The sequence below is a fragment of the Pinus tabuliformis genome, chromosome 5_2, assembly GCF_031772625.1.
Source record: "Pinus tabuliformis cultivar Carrire ecotype Pingquan chromosome 5_2, CPIR1, whole genome shotgun sequence".
Classification (NCBI taxonomy): domain Eukaryota; kingdom Viridiplantae; phylum Streptophyta; class Pinopsida; order Pinales; family Pinaceae; genus Pinus; species Pinus tabuliformis.
The window spans coordinates 25434737-25447202 of NC_142306.1; the positions used below are offsets into that span (position 1 = coordinate 25434737).

The 12466-nt window shown below is 39.2% G+C and overlaps 1 pseudogene; it reads left to right on the top strand.

The window, feature by feature from the left end:
* Window positions 1-7784: 7784 nt before the first annotated feature.
* LOC149157464 (18S ribosomal RNA) lies at window positions 7785-8475 on the top strand (annotated as a pseudogene; the record flags this gene model as incomplete).
* Between the last annotated feature and the right edge of the window lie 3991 nt (window positions 8476-12466).

Sequence of the window (12466 nt, forward strand, 5' to 3'; positions counted from 1 at the left end):
TCGAATATTGTTCCTGTCAACATAAAACAAGGAATGAAAAGAGTATGTATTGAATATAGGGGATATTAATCGAGCTTGTCCCAAAGACAATTATCCAACCCCCTATATCGATGAAATTATTGATGATTGTGCCAGCAATGAAATGTTCTCCTTTATGGATGGTTTTTCCGGTTACAATCAAATCAACATACTCCTTGCTAATCAAGCTAAAACAACTTTGATTTTCCCATGGGGGGAATTTGCTTATTGCAAATTACCCTTTGGATTAAAGAACGCTCGAGCAAATTTTCAAAGGGCTATGTCTTACACATTTCATGAAATCAAGCACATTGTGCAGCCTTCTCTCGATGATTTGCCCACTCATTCTGTAGAGTTGATCATCTCATTCACTGACGAGCTACCTTTATGAGATGTAAGCATTATCGACTTCAGTTGAATCCACAAAAATGTGTATTCTGTGTAGAAATGGGTTGCTTACTGGGATTCAAAGTATCAAAGGCAGGCATTTGCATCGACCCCTCGAAGGTGGAAGCTATCGTCAATTTACCTCCTCCTTCGACTCTTCGCCAACTCCAAAGTTTGCAAGCGAAAGAAAACTTTTTACGTCGTTTCATTCCTAACTACGCCGAGATAACGAAAGGTTTTACCAGGTTTTTAAAACAGAATATTCCATTCTTTTGGGATGAGATCATTGATCGATCTTTTAATGCACTCAAACACGCATTGATCCATGCATTGTTACCGCATCCTCCCAATTACAACCAGGATTACTTTTTGTACCTCACTGCTTCTCATTCCACCATTGGGATGGTTGTAGTTTAGGAATATGAACTCAACCATGAACATGTGATTTACTATCTTAGTTGAACTCTGCATCCAATTGAGATTAAATATTCACACATGGAGAAATTGGCCTGGGCATCTGTTCAAGCTATCCAAAGATTTCATCACTACATCTTATTACGCAAAACCACAGTAATTTATGACTGTAACCCTATGATTTATATCTTAACCAAACAATTACTAGGGGGAAAGTATTCCAGATGGAGAGTTATCCTACAGGAATTTGACTTGGAATTTGAAAAATCCAAGGCAAAGAAATCCTTGGTTTTTGCCAAACTTATGTGTGATTTCCCGCGTACTGATACTGAAACTGTGGTAGAAGAGCCCATTTCAAATGAATCCTTGTTTCTTATCAGTACTCTTGATCTATGGTATGGAGATATTATTGTTTATCTCCAAACCCAACCTTTTCGGCCTAAAATCTCACGATCTCAGCGACGAAAAATATGTTTCCAATCCCAACGATACAATATTATTGGTGATACACTTTATTGTCGTAGAGCGGATTCTGTTTTCTGACGTTGTTTAACTCATGAAGAAGCTGAAAAGGTTCTAAATGGCTGTCACCCTAGAGCATGTGGTGGTCATATGTCTAGGTATGCCATAGCCCAAAATATATTGCGTGCTGGTTATTTTTGGCCATCCTTATTCAAAGATTGTGTCTATGTAGTCTGGAAATGCCAAAATTGTCAAATATTTGATCGTAATATGTGTGCTCCACCTACTCCTCTTCACCCTAGAATTGTTTTCGGTCCTTTTGCAAAGTGGGGTATTGACTTTATTACATGTAACCCTCACTCAGCCGCAGGGCATGCGTATATTTTCCTAGCGGTAGATTATTTTACTAAGTGGGTCGAGGTGATGCCTACATTTTCGGCAGATGGAAAAACTACTGCAACTTTCGTATTCAATCATATAATTGCTATATTCGGTGTTCCTCAAGCTATTATTACTAATCATGGAAGTCACTTTCGAAACATCATGATGACTGAACTAACAGATCAACTTGACCTGCGCCACGATAGTTCTACACCATATTACCCGCAGGCTAATGGTCTGGTTGAAGCTATCAATAAAGTTTTAGTCATTATGATCAAACGAATCATTGGTATTCATAATTTGAATTGGCATACCATGCTATTTTCAGCACTTTGGGCATATCAGAACTCAGTGAAATCATCGATTGGTTTCACTCCTTTTCAACTAGTCTACAGTTTGGAAGCATTGTTACCTATTGAATGCAAAATTATGTCATTACAATTAGCAATAGAATTACTCCTAGCTACTTCTAAAGAGGAGAAATGTTTTTTGTACTTAGCTCAGCTAGATGAGAATCAACGTGCTGCTACAATAGCAAACAAGACTCATGCGAAATGAGTGAAAGCTCAGTATGACAGAAATGTCACACCTCATAATTTTTCAGAAGGAGACCTAATTTTACTATACGATCAAGCAAACGATAAGCTAGGGACTGGAAAATTTGTATCTACGTGGCATGGTCCTTACATTGTTAAGCGAAAGCTGGCAAGAGGGGCTTATGAATTAATAGATTTTGACGGTGTCTCATTGGGTAAACCCAGAAATGGACTTTATTTGAAGAGATATTATGCTTAAATTCTGGGTGGAGACTTTTTACTGGATTAGTTTCTTTACAACTGGTGTGTTTTAGATTAAAAAGTGTGCCTAGTTTAGAGAGTGCTCTTATCATTATTCCTGCTTATCTTGATTTTACCTTGATATTGCAAATGTCGACATCTCTTCAAACATACATTGGTTTTTCTAATGGTGCTTGTCGTAATACACGGAACATTTCTTCCGCAGCTTGGGTTATCTATTCACCATCTGATGAGTTAGTATCTATGCATGGGGTAAGCCTCGGTCAAACAACGAATAACATTGCAGAGAATAGTGCAGTGATTGAGTTATTATCTGAATCCATCTCATTTGGGTTTCGAAGTTTGATTGTTAGGTTGGATTCTGAACTCATTGTATTACAGCTTAACAGGGTTTATGACATTAGAAATCCAGTGTTATTAAGGTTATTTTTAAGAGTTCGTCTCTTGGAACATGAATTTGACTACATTGAATATCTGCATATTCCAAGGAATTTAAATACATTAGCAGATGCAGTTGCTTCTAGTATGATAAATAGACATTTGCAATAATCAAAACAGTAAATTTAATAACATTCGACAACATGTTACACAAGATAGCCGGTAATAATGATATATCATAACATAGAAGTAGTGTTTCAAAATATACATCGTCTTCGATCATAGGTTGAAAAACACCTTATGATCAGAAAAAATGATAATACAAAAAGTCAAAAATGTCACGAGTCTACAAAATCAATCATCCTATCCCTAGCGATGATCATGATAAGAAACGACTGCTCGGGCCAACCTACATAAGAACCTCCTAAAAGGTCCTAGGACCCCAATCACATATCTCTGTAACCTAAGTGGAATATCATCTATATCCATCTCTGGAATATCTAGTGTCAAGCGCTCTAGATGATGCTCCAAATCCGTCAGGATCTCTGCTAATTGGTCCTAAGGGGCTGGTGCTGCTGCAGTTGGGTGCCTCCTCTTGAAAGGCTAGAGAGCGGCTGGTCATCATGGACCCACATCTGGTTTTAAACTTTTGATTATCATTTTTGGATGATTTAAAAATAAAAAATAAAAAATTAGAGCTTAGAAAGTGTTGAAAATGATTTTACGTGAATCATCCCATTGTTCTCCTAGTGCGAGAATCATGTCTGGGTCACCACGATAATCCATCCCAGCATATGGAAAATCCTGAATCGCAAAAATTTGGTTGTTCAACCAACGAAAGTACTCAGGAAGAAATCAAACAACCTCTGTACCCTCCTCAAGGTGGTGGGCCATCAAAGCAACCCATCGAACTATCGTAGGCTCTCAAGTAAGACCAGCATCAACAGGAATATGCTGCAGGGCTAACATGGGGATCCTCTCTAGAGAAAAGCTAACCACGATGAATCCATATCCAAAATCTTTCAGTTGTCCGTTCTTTGCTCTAGTTAGTTGGCCTTTCACATTTTCCAACATAGCCTTGCACCAACTGAATATGGTGCCTCGAAAACAGTCTACTACCATTTGCATCTGGGATCTAGTAGCCACATGCAATGTTGCACTCCTGCATAGTCTAGTAACATTGAAAGCAATAACCTTAAGCTTAGGATGGCTGATAGTTTTAATATCAATCCATTTGTCCTTTATTTGATCATCGCAAAAATCTAATCGGAGACTAGTGATAGACTGGCCACCTGGCCTAGTCCCGAAAAGAGATAATTGTTCACCCATCTTGGACAAATTAGTCAAAAAATATATATCCTCTAGCTCGATTTCTAGCCGGTGGCCACCAATCAGGAACACCGGTCCTGTGTGTTCCAGTTGTCTACCAGCCATTGCAAGAGGTCTACTTGGGCCCTCATACCCTGTATGCCCTAGAACATTAGTAATTCGTATGCTATCAATGCCTGCATTGTGGGCATATGATTTAGTGCGGCAAAATATACATCCTCATGCTTGCGTTCTCGCCAAATAAGCATTTTGAATGTCCTACAATGCATAAAAAGACATATTAGAACAACCTTGTTCGGAAAATTTTGGGGAAAAATGGAGAAATTTAAGTTTTTAAAATTCATTTCGTGGGTCCACACCCGTTGCTTACAAACAGTGCATAGGTCCGCATGGGCTATAAGCAATAGATGCAGACCCACGAATTTTTTCTTTGTAGAAAAAAGTCGAGGTCTGCAGGGGCCGTGTGTTGCACCTGCAAACCCCCACAACTGATTTTCTAAACCAATTTTTCCTTAAAACATCAAATTTAAAGCCTAAAATCAAAATGCAAATGGATGAAATGCAAATTAAGGAGGACGTGGATTACCTGGATCTGACGGTTTTCGATTCCGACAGACGGATTTTCCAAAATCTTCACAGGAACTTTTTTACCCAAAAGCTCTCACTTCTCACTCTGAACTCAAATGGTAAAAATGAAGTTAGAAAATACCTTTTTATAAGTTTTTTTGAATAAATGAATAATCTATTTATTTTTCACTTTAAAAAGGTAAATTTTTAAATAATTTTTATTTATCTTAAACATGTATGAGTAATGTTTTGAGTTTTTGTGCAGAACATTGGATTTTTCGGGAAAGTTGATCATTTTTCAACAAAGAGCATACTTTTATCACTTTTTTGGACTCTTTCAAAATTTACAAAAAAGCGAAACATTTGAGTCCTCTTTAAGCTCTTTTCAGACTCTCGAAAATTGAAAAGATTGCTGAGCACTTGATTGTTTGAACTCGTTAAAATAAATGAATAATCATCCTTTCAGTATAAGTTTGCCCCTTTTACGGAATGAAATGGACTATTTATGAAAAAGGTACACGTTGAATAATTACGATCAACAAAGTCCTCCTTAAACCCTTTTCAGACTTTTTAAATATGAAAAGATTGTCAAGATTTTGTCTTTTTAGCTCGTTAAAGTATTGAAAATGTCATCCCTCTTATATTATTTTATCCTTTTTCAGACCTGAGGGATTATTTTATGAAAAATTACCCCCATGGAGTTTTCTTAAGTTTTTCTTTTGACTCCCTAAAATTGAAAAACACCGAGCTTTTCCTATACTAGACTCGTTAAAATTTAACAGTAAAGGACCTGTTCAATTTTAAATAGGAACGAACCACTCCTTCTTATCGTTCGAATTTTAAAATAAGTTGGACTCATCCGAAGGATGAGCTTATAAACATGAAAATGTTATCCTCCTCAAGCTTGTCAAAAATAAAGAGGTACTTGCCAGAGAACCTATTTGTTACACTTTGTTTTATAAAATCCTGTCAACCACTCTTGAACACGACACTTTTTTTTCACCTGGGTTGGGAAAATCCTTTGCCTAACAGTTAATCAAACAATATTGAAAGTCTTTAGCCAATTTATCGGTATTAGCGTTGGGTCAATTGTCACCAAACCATTTGCAGTGTTGTTATGTGTTCAAGAGATCAGTTCAAACAAATCATTCATCTGCAAATATCTGTCATCCATTTTGACCATCTTGCCAATATATTTCTTCAAAACTCGATCTATGATTTCATGTTGTGGGCTTGCCTACAACGGATCACTTTCTATTGACTTCAGCTCATTATCTAGGAAGTTGATCTAGAAATCATCAGTACCTTGAAAGCTGCATGCCCTAATGGTAGTTTTCTCGCCTTCGATGATAGATTGCATCATTGACCTTCGATCGAATGATTCTATGACATGTTTGAATTTGACCCATTTATTCACATTTCATGGATTGTATTGGGTACTTTGAGAGCCATTGACATTAATAGTGGTTTCTCTCACACTTGTTAACAGTTCACATCATTAACTAGTAATCAAGTGGTTTCTACCATGATCGACTTCAACACATTCATTCACATGGATAGAATCGTACTAGTTCAAGAAGCGGAAATCAAGACCCTGGATCTAGTCTCTACCATCCAGGCTGCAAGGAATTTTGTTATTAATTATACAATGGAATACTCATAAATAGATGGTTGCATCCATACTGTGTCTACATATGTCTATACTCTTGATGTATTACAAAATCATTCCTATATCAGAATAGTTTAGTCAGTTTTCTAGTTAGTTTTGATCTAAGTATGGGAATGCCTACCTCAGTGATGATATGTCTATATATATATATTTCACTAAATGCTTTTACAGGTTCCGACTAGGGTGTCCACAGGATGATCCTTGAAATGATAAAGTACTTCACTCTTCATACATGAAAGACTCCAACTTCATCTATTACAGACTTCGCACTTTAGGGGGCAATCTGTTGCACTAAAAATTGTCACCTTGACATTATGCAATCTGTGTGAGTCCATTACCACTCATACTTTCCTCCTTTGCAAGTCTTAAGCTTCAGTTCTTCAGATCAAGCCTTGAAAGTAAGAGAAAAGCACACTTTTTCTTTGCATTACTTGCGGTCCCACACCTAATGGTCATGTCCCCTACGCACCTCACCACTTTGTACATGTGTTATGTGTGCGGACCCCTGTAAAAGTTAAAAAGGCATGAGTAAATTCTAAAGAACTCACTTCCAGTCATTTCTAGAAGCTTCTAGAAGGAATCTTGAGGTGGAAAGTTCGCTCTTCTAAGGTTCATGCACTCCATACCTTAAGGAGCTAACCCCTTGATGTAAGGAGCTTATCCCTTTGAAGGAGGATTATATCCCTTCATAGATTGACCTGTAACCTCCTCCCTTGCACTATAAAATGAATCATTGGGCTGGTTACTTAGGAGGTTAGAAGCTGAATATTTTTGAGGTGAAATGCTACTGGAACTTAGTCTTCTTTAGTTGATCTTTTATGAGGAGAGATTACATACCTCTAAGATATCATTTGGAAAAGTGCAAGGCTTGTCAAAGTAAAGGAAATTCCTGTTTCGGGACCCCAGGAAGAGCTTGTTCAACATCGAGGCTGAAAAGGTTGTAAGGTTCTTCTACTTCAAGGTTAATACAAATAAGTTTTTTTTCTCAATAAGTTGTTCATTAATGGTTTATTTTATGGATTCCTTAATCACCATAATAGACATGATTTAGGATATGTGCTATGTAGGTGCTATTTGATGTTTTCTTGTCTGTGATTGCACGTCTTTAAAGATAACTCTTTCGGACAATTGAGGGATAACTACAATGAACAAGCATTGGATCTAAGGTAGGATCTTAACACCTCTATAGTCTTTATTTTTAAATTGCATATGTTTAGAGAAAGATAGATTTGTTTGTCTATTTGTTGCTAGATTATCTTATGATACTAGGGAGATCAGTCTTGTCCGCAAGATTGATTCATTTGGCCAACACCAAGGATCAACAGATGTTGCTCCAATGACTCCACCAGCACCTTATGATAAATAAGAGTGTTTGGGTTCTGGGGGGAGTACGGTTGCAAGGCTAAAACTTAAAGGAATTGATGGAAGGGCACCACCACGAGTGGATCCCGTGGCTTAATTTGACCCAACACGAGGAAACTTATTAGGTACAGAAATAGTAAGGATTGACAGATTGAGAGCTCTTTCTTGATTCTATGGGTTGTGGTGGATGTCTATTCTTAGTTAGTGGAGTGATTTTCTGGTTAATTCCAATAACAAATGATACCTCAACCTGCTAACTAGCTACATGGAGGTTCTGTTTTGTGGCCATCTTCTTAGAGGGACTATGGCCATTTAGGCCATGGAATTTTGAGGCAATAACATGTATGTGATGCCCTTAGATGTTCTACATGAATGCACACTACATTGAGGTAGCCAACGAGTTTTTCTACATGGTTCGAGAGGATCAGGAAATCTTCTCAAAATTGCATCATGGTGGGGATAGACCATTACAATTATTGGTCTTCAACAAGGAATTCCTGGTAAGCGTGTGTCATCAACTCATCTTGACTACGTCCCTACCCTTTGTACACACCACCTATCGCTCCTACCAATTGAATGATCCAGTGAAGTGTTCATATCGGATTGAAGATGGTGGTTCTTTGCTATTGACATCATGAGAAGTTCATTCAACCTTATCATTTAGAGGAAGGAGAAGTCGTAACAAGGTTACCATAGGTGAACCTGTGGTAGGATCATTGATAGAAAGGGTTTTATTTTTTGGTTCGGGTTGAGTGGGTTTCGATTGCAATGTTGGCCCGTGCGGTGTGTATCTAGGGGAGCGAATTTGGTGTTTGGCGGGAATGTTGTTAGTTTCTTGTCTAGAGGTCATGCTTGTTTTCTCATGTGTGCTTGCAAGCCATGCTTGTGCTTGTCCCACCCATCCTTTTTTTTTATTTCCTCTAATGTGTTTCTCTAGGGGGTTTGTGTTATAGACATTTTTGTGCCTTACAACAATCAGCATGAAATGTCCATAATCCAAGGGATACAAAGTCCCTAAACATGTTGTTCCTACCCCTAGAGGAACAAGGCCAGAAAACCACAACAATTCACAGAAGTTCTCCACCAGAAACTGCTCAAAAACAGGTCAATTCAGGATCAATTCAGAAGCTCCACTAGCTGCCTGCGTTGAAATGCAGAGGTTACACTGGCCAGTTGCATTGCAACGTAGGTAGAAGCACTACCAGGGTGCGCTGAGCGGAAAGTGACAAATGTCAGGGTTCTTGTGAAAGGTGTCAAAGACTGTGGAAGCTTCCAGAAGATTCCTCCATGACACTTGCCTTGATGAGTTCGACTAAGTGATGAGTAAGAGGCTCTTAACCTCCAAGTGGAAGTAAGAACTGACAGAGAAAGAGGACACTAGTCAGGTCACAAGCTGACTCATCTTCACTCTAAACATCTATATATAGATCTCTTCTCCATGGGATCTAGAGGCTGGAATTTTGTTATTGCAAAGAATTGCTGTTGGTTTGAGGTTGGAGTCATTGGGTGCTTAATGCTTTGAAGTGAGGTGAAGATAGGAATTTCATTTGTTGGGAAGGAGGTGCTGGATTGGACCTCTTGTGGTTGTATCTCCTCCTAAACCTTGTTATTCATTAATAAAGTTATCTTGGTTTCTCCTATATACTGATGTGTCTTTGATGTATGATTGCATTAGTGTATTTGGTTCATTTCTAATCCTGAATCAGTTATGAATGTGAATATCTATCTTTGTGTAGTGTTCTTCTCTTGTCGCAAGTAGCTGTTCTCTTGTGATCTTGCAGGAACCTGTTGGAGCTGGGCTAGCGAGAAGGCAAGTAGCTGTTCTCTTGTGATCTCATATGAACCCGTTGAAGCTGGGTGAGCAAGAAGACAAGTAGCTGTGAACTCCCAAAGAGAAGAGAGATCAGATCGAGGGACAAACGGAAGACACCGGTGAGTCTATTTATCTCTCTTCTTTCACATTTCATAAAGGAAGAAACCAGAATAGCTGTCCTTGTTTGTTGCTAAGGCACTGTCAAACCTTAGGTGGATAGGATCATCCTGCATAGGAATTTTTCCCCACAACAGTTTGGGAGCTTGTTCCTTGGGAGCCCTCTCTGATGATCTGTTCGGCAGGGCATGGCTGCTGAAGTTGAGGTGATTTGGAAATATCATGGATAAATTTAGACTTATTTGTAGTGGTGGTGCTCGGTATTATGCTCATTGGAAGGCATGGGACAAAGGTGTGGGCCTCTATATTTGGCTCTCTCAAAAAGGCGGCAGTGGTTTATGTCTTGCTTGGGTGAGCTTCTTTGGTTGGTGGCTGGGTCAAGGGAGTGGTTGCGCGTGCACCTGGTACCTCAAATCTTCCATGAGGGGAAATTATCGGGGTGGGTTCAATATGGGATGGATGAAGAGCGGTTCAACCCATTGGGCAGGCCATCCTAGTCCGCTTGATCGTTCCTCGATATGCACCCATGGAAGGGTTGGGTGTCCAAGTAGTGAAAAATCCCTCCCTCGGTCTGAGCTCCATTGAGATCATAATTTATTCCACCAATGGGTATGAGGTGGCATTATTTTCTCATGCCTTTGCCATAAAGGGAACTCCTCATCCTCTCATGAGGCACTCCCATTCTAAGGAAAGAAGTAGCAGGTTGTGTCTTTGTTTCTCCCTTTGGATTTTGGGTTTTTTGCAACTTGGTCATTTCTTAGTTTTGTGGTGTGTGCTTTGTGAACATCCCTCTCTTTAGTGGCCTTGCACCATCGATGTATTTGTGGCCCATGGATTTCTACAACATTGAGTGGTGGCCCGTGGCAGCTCCTCTTTGGAGTTTTCTTCTTGAGCCCCCTTGACTTTCTCATTGGAAAGGTCGTTGGGTGTTTTCTACACTGAGGGGTGCAATAGTGGGGTGGGTTTGCTATTAGTGTATTTATCATTTGAATCCTTGTGTCAAGTTGGGGGGGCCATTTACCTCTCAGTAATGTGCTCCAGACACTCGTCTCATCGTGACCCTCATCTTTTCTAGTGGTCAAGTTTAGATCTTGATTTATTTACTTGGTTTTTTTATTGTTGTTTGTTATGTTTTAAGCTAGAAAGGGTGTTGTGCCATAATGTATGTGGGAGGGTGTGAAGAGGTGGGATGCTTTGATTGGGTGCCTTATTTTACTTCTTTTTGGTTACACAACATCTCCTCGATGTGTTGTTGATCCTCTCTCTTTTCTTGGGATTATTGTTTCTTTGGTGTTTTTTTTATCCTTTCTTCCTTTTTCCCCTAGATTTATGGAGAAAAGGTGGGATTGCTATGGATTGGTGTTTGGGAAGGATGAAAATTAGTGTGAGTTCCTGGTGTGGCCACCCTAGTCCTTCTCAATCTCTGTCCCTTGTAGTTACCCCCCTTTTATGAAGGCATGGGGTTTGGGAAGCTTGTTCTCTGTTTGAGCCTCCCCTTGTGAGCCGGTAGCAACCTCTGATATCTCTTTCTTTCATGTTTTTTTCCTCCCTTCTTCCTTTTGGTCCGTAGCATTATGGAGAAAAGGTGGGATGTTTTTGGATTGGTGGTCAGGAAGGACAAAAAGCAATGCGATTTCCGGGGGTGGCCACCGTAGTCCTTCTCAATCGCCATACCCGGCGATTCCGCCCTCTTTGTGAACACATGGGGTTGGGGAAGCTTTTTCTCTATTTGAGCCTCCCCTTGTGAGCTGGTAGCTATGGTGAAGTAAAATTATAAGTGTGGACATGAATGAATTTCTCTAGCCCAATAATGGGTCTTGCCACAACAATTACATTCTATGGTTAGAATTAATCAAGAGGTCCTACCTCTTGGTTGCTTATCCTACTTGATGATGTCCTCTCTTGCTTTCTCCAACAATCTCTCGCTTCCTTCGTCAAGCTCTTGAAACAAGTAAACAACAACAACATACAAACATAATAATATAGAAATTTCAATTCAACCTACTTAACAAATCAAGAAAGATTAAGACATGAGTATGTAATATTACAAAACATGTAGGAAATCAATCAATAGTTGCATATATTAATATCAAAGAGAGATTACAACCATTTGTCTTGATGTTGCAGTCTTCCTCTAACAAGACATGGTTCCCACACACTTCTGCTAGCATTCCACAATGGCTTAATACAACAATAGTTTTAAATCCCTTCCCTTTAGGCTTCATTCCAAACCAAAAAATCACTTCTCCCTCACACAACTAGATAGCTACAACTAGTAATAGCTTTCTTGTCTACTCCAAACCAAAATAGCATCAAAACTTTGCAACTATAACACTCACACTAGTTTGTGCTTGGGAAGAAGGGAGGTTTATATAGGAAATATGGATGGGAGATGGATCATCTCCTCATGGTAGAAGGACTTATCCCTTAGGGTAGTTCCGTCATTATAGGGGAAAGGAGCCCATACTGTCATCCTCTACCCCATCCGGCTAAACCATTTACCATACTTCCATTATGGAGCTTCTAGGGCTGGAAGCTTCAACTCTAATTTAAAAAATTTCCATAATAGGACCGGCATGACTAGAACCCAACTCAGTCACTCTGGTTGGTGTGAGGAGTAGTGCTAATATATGCATATTGGTGTGAGGAAGACAAAGGCCATTAGTGCCAGTCTTGTAAATTAGGAAAAACATAAGTTTCAGGGGAAATGGTGCAAAAAGGGAAATAATCTACTCATGAAGAGGGACACAATGGGAGTTTCTTCACGAAGGA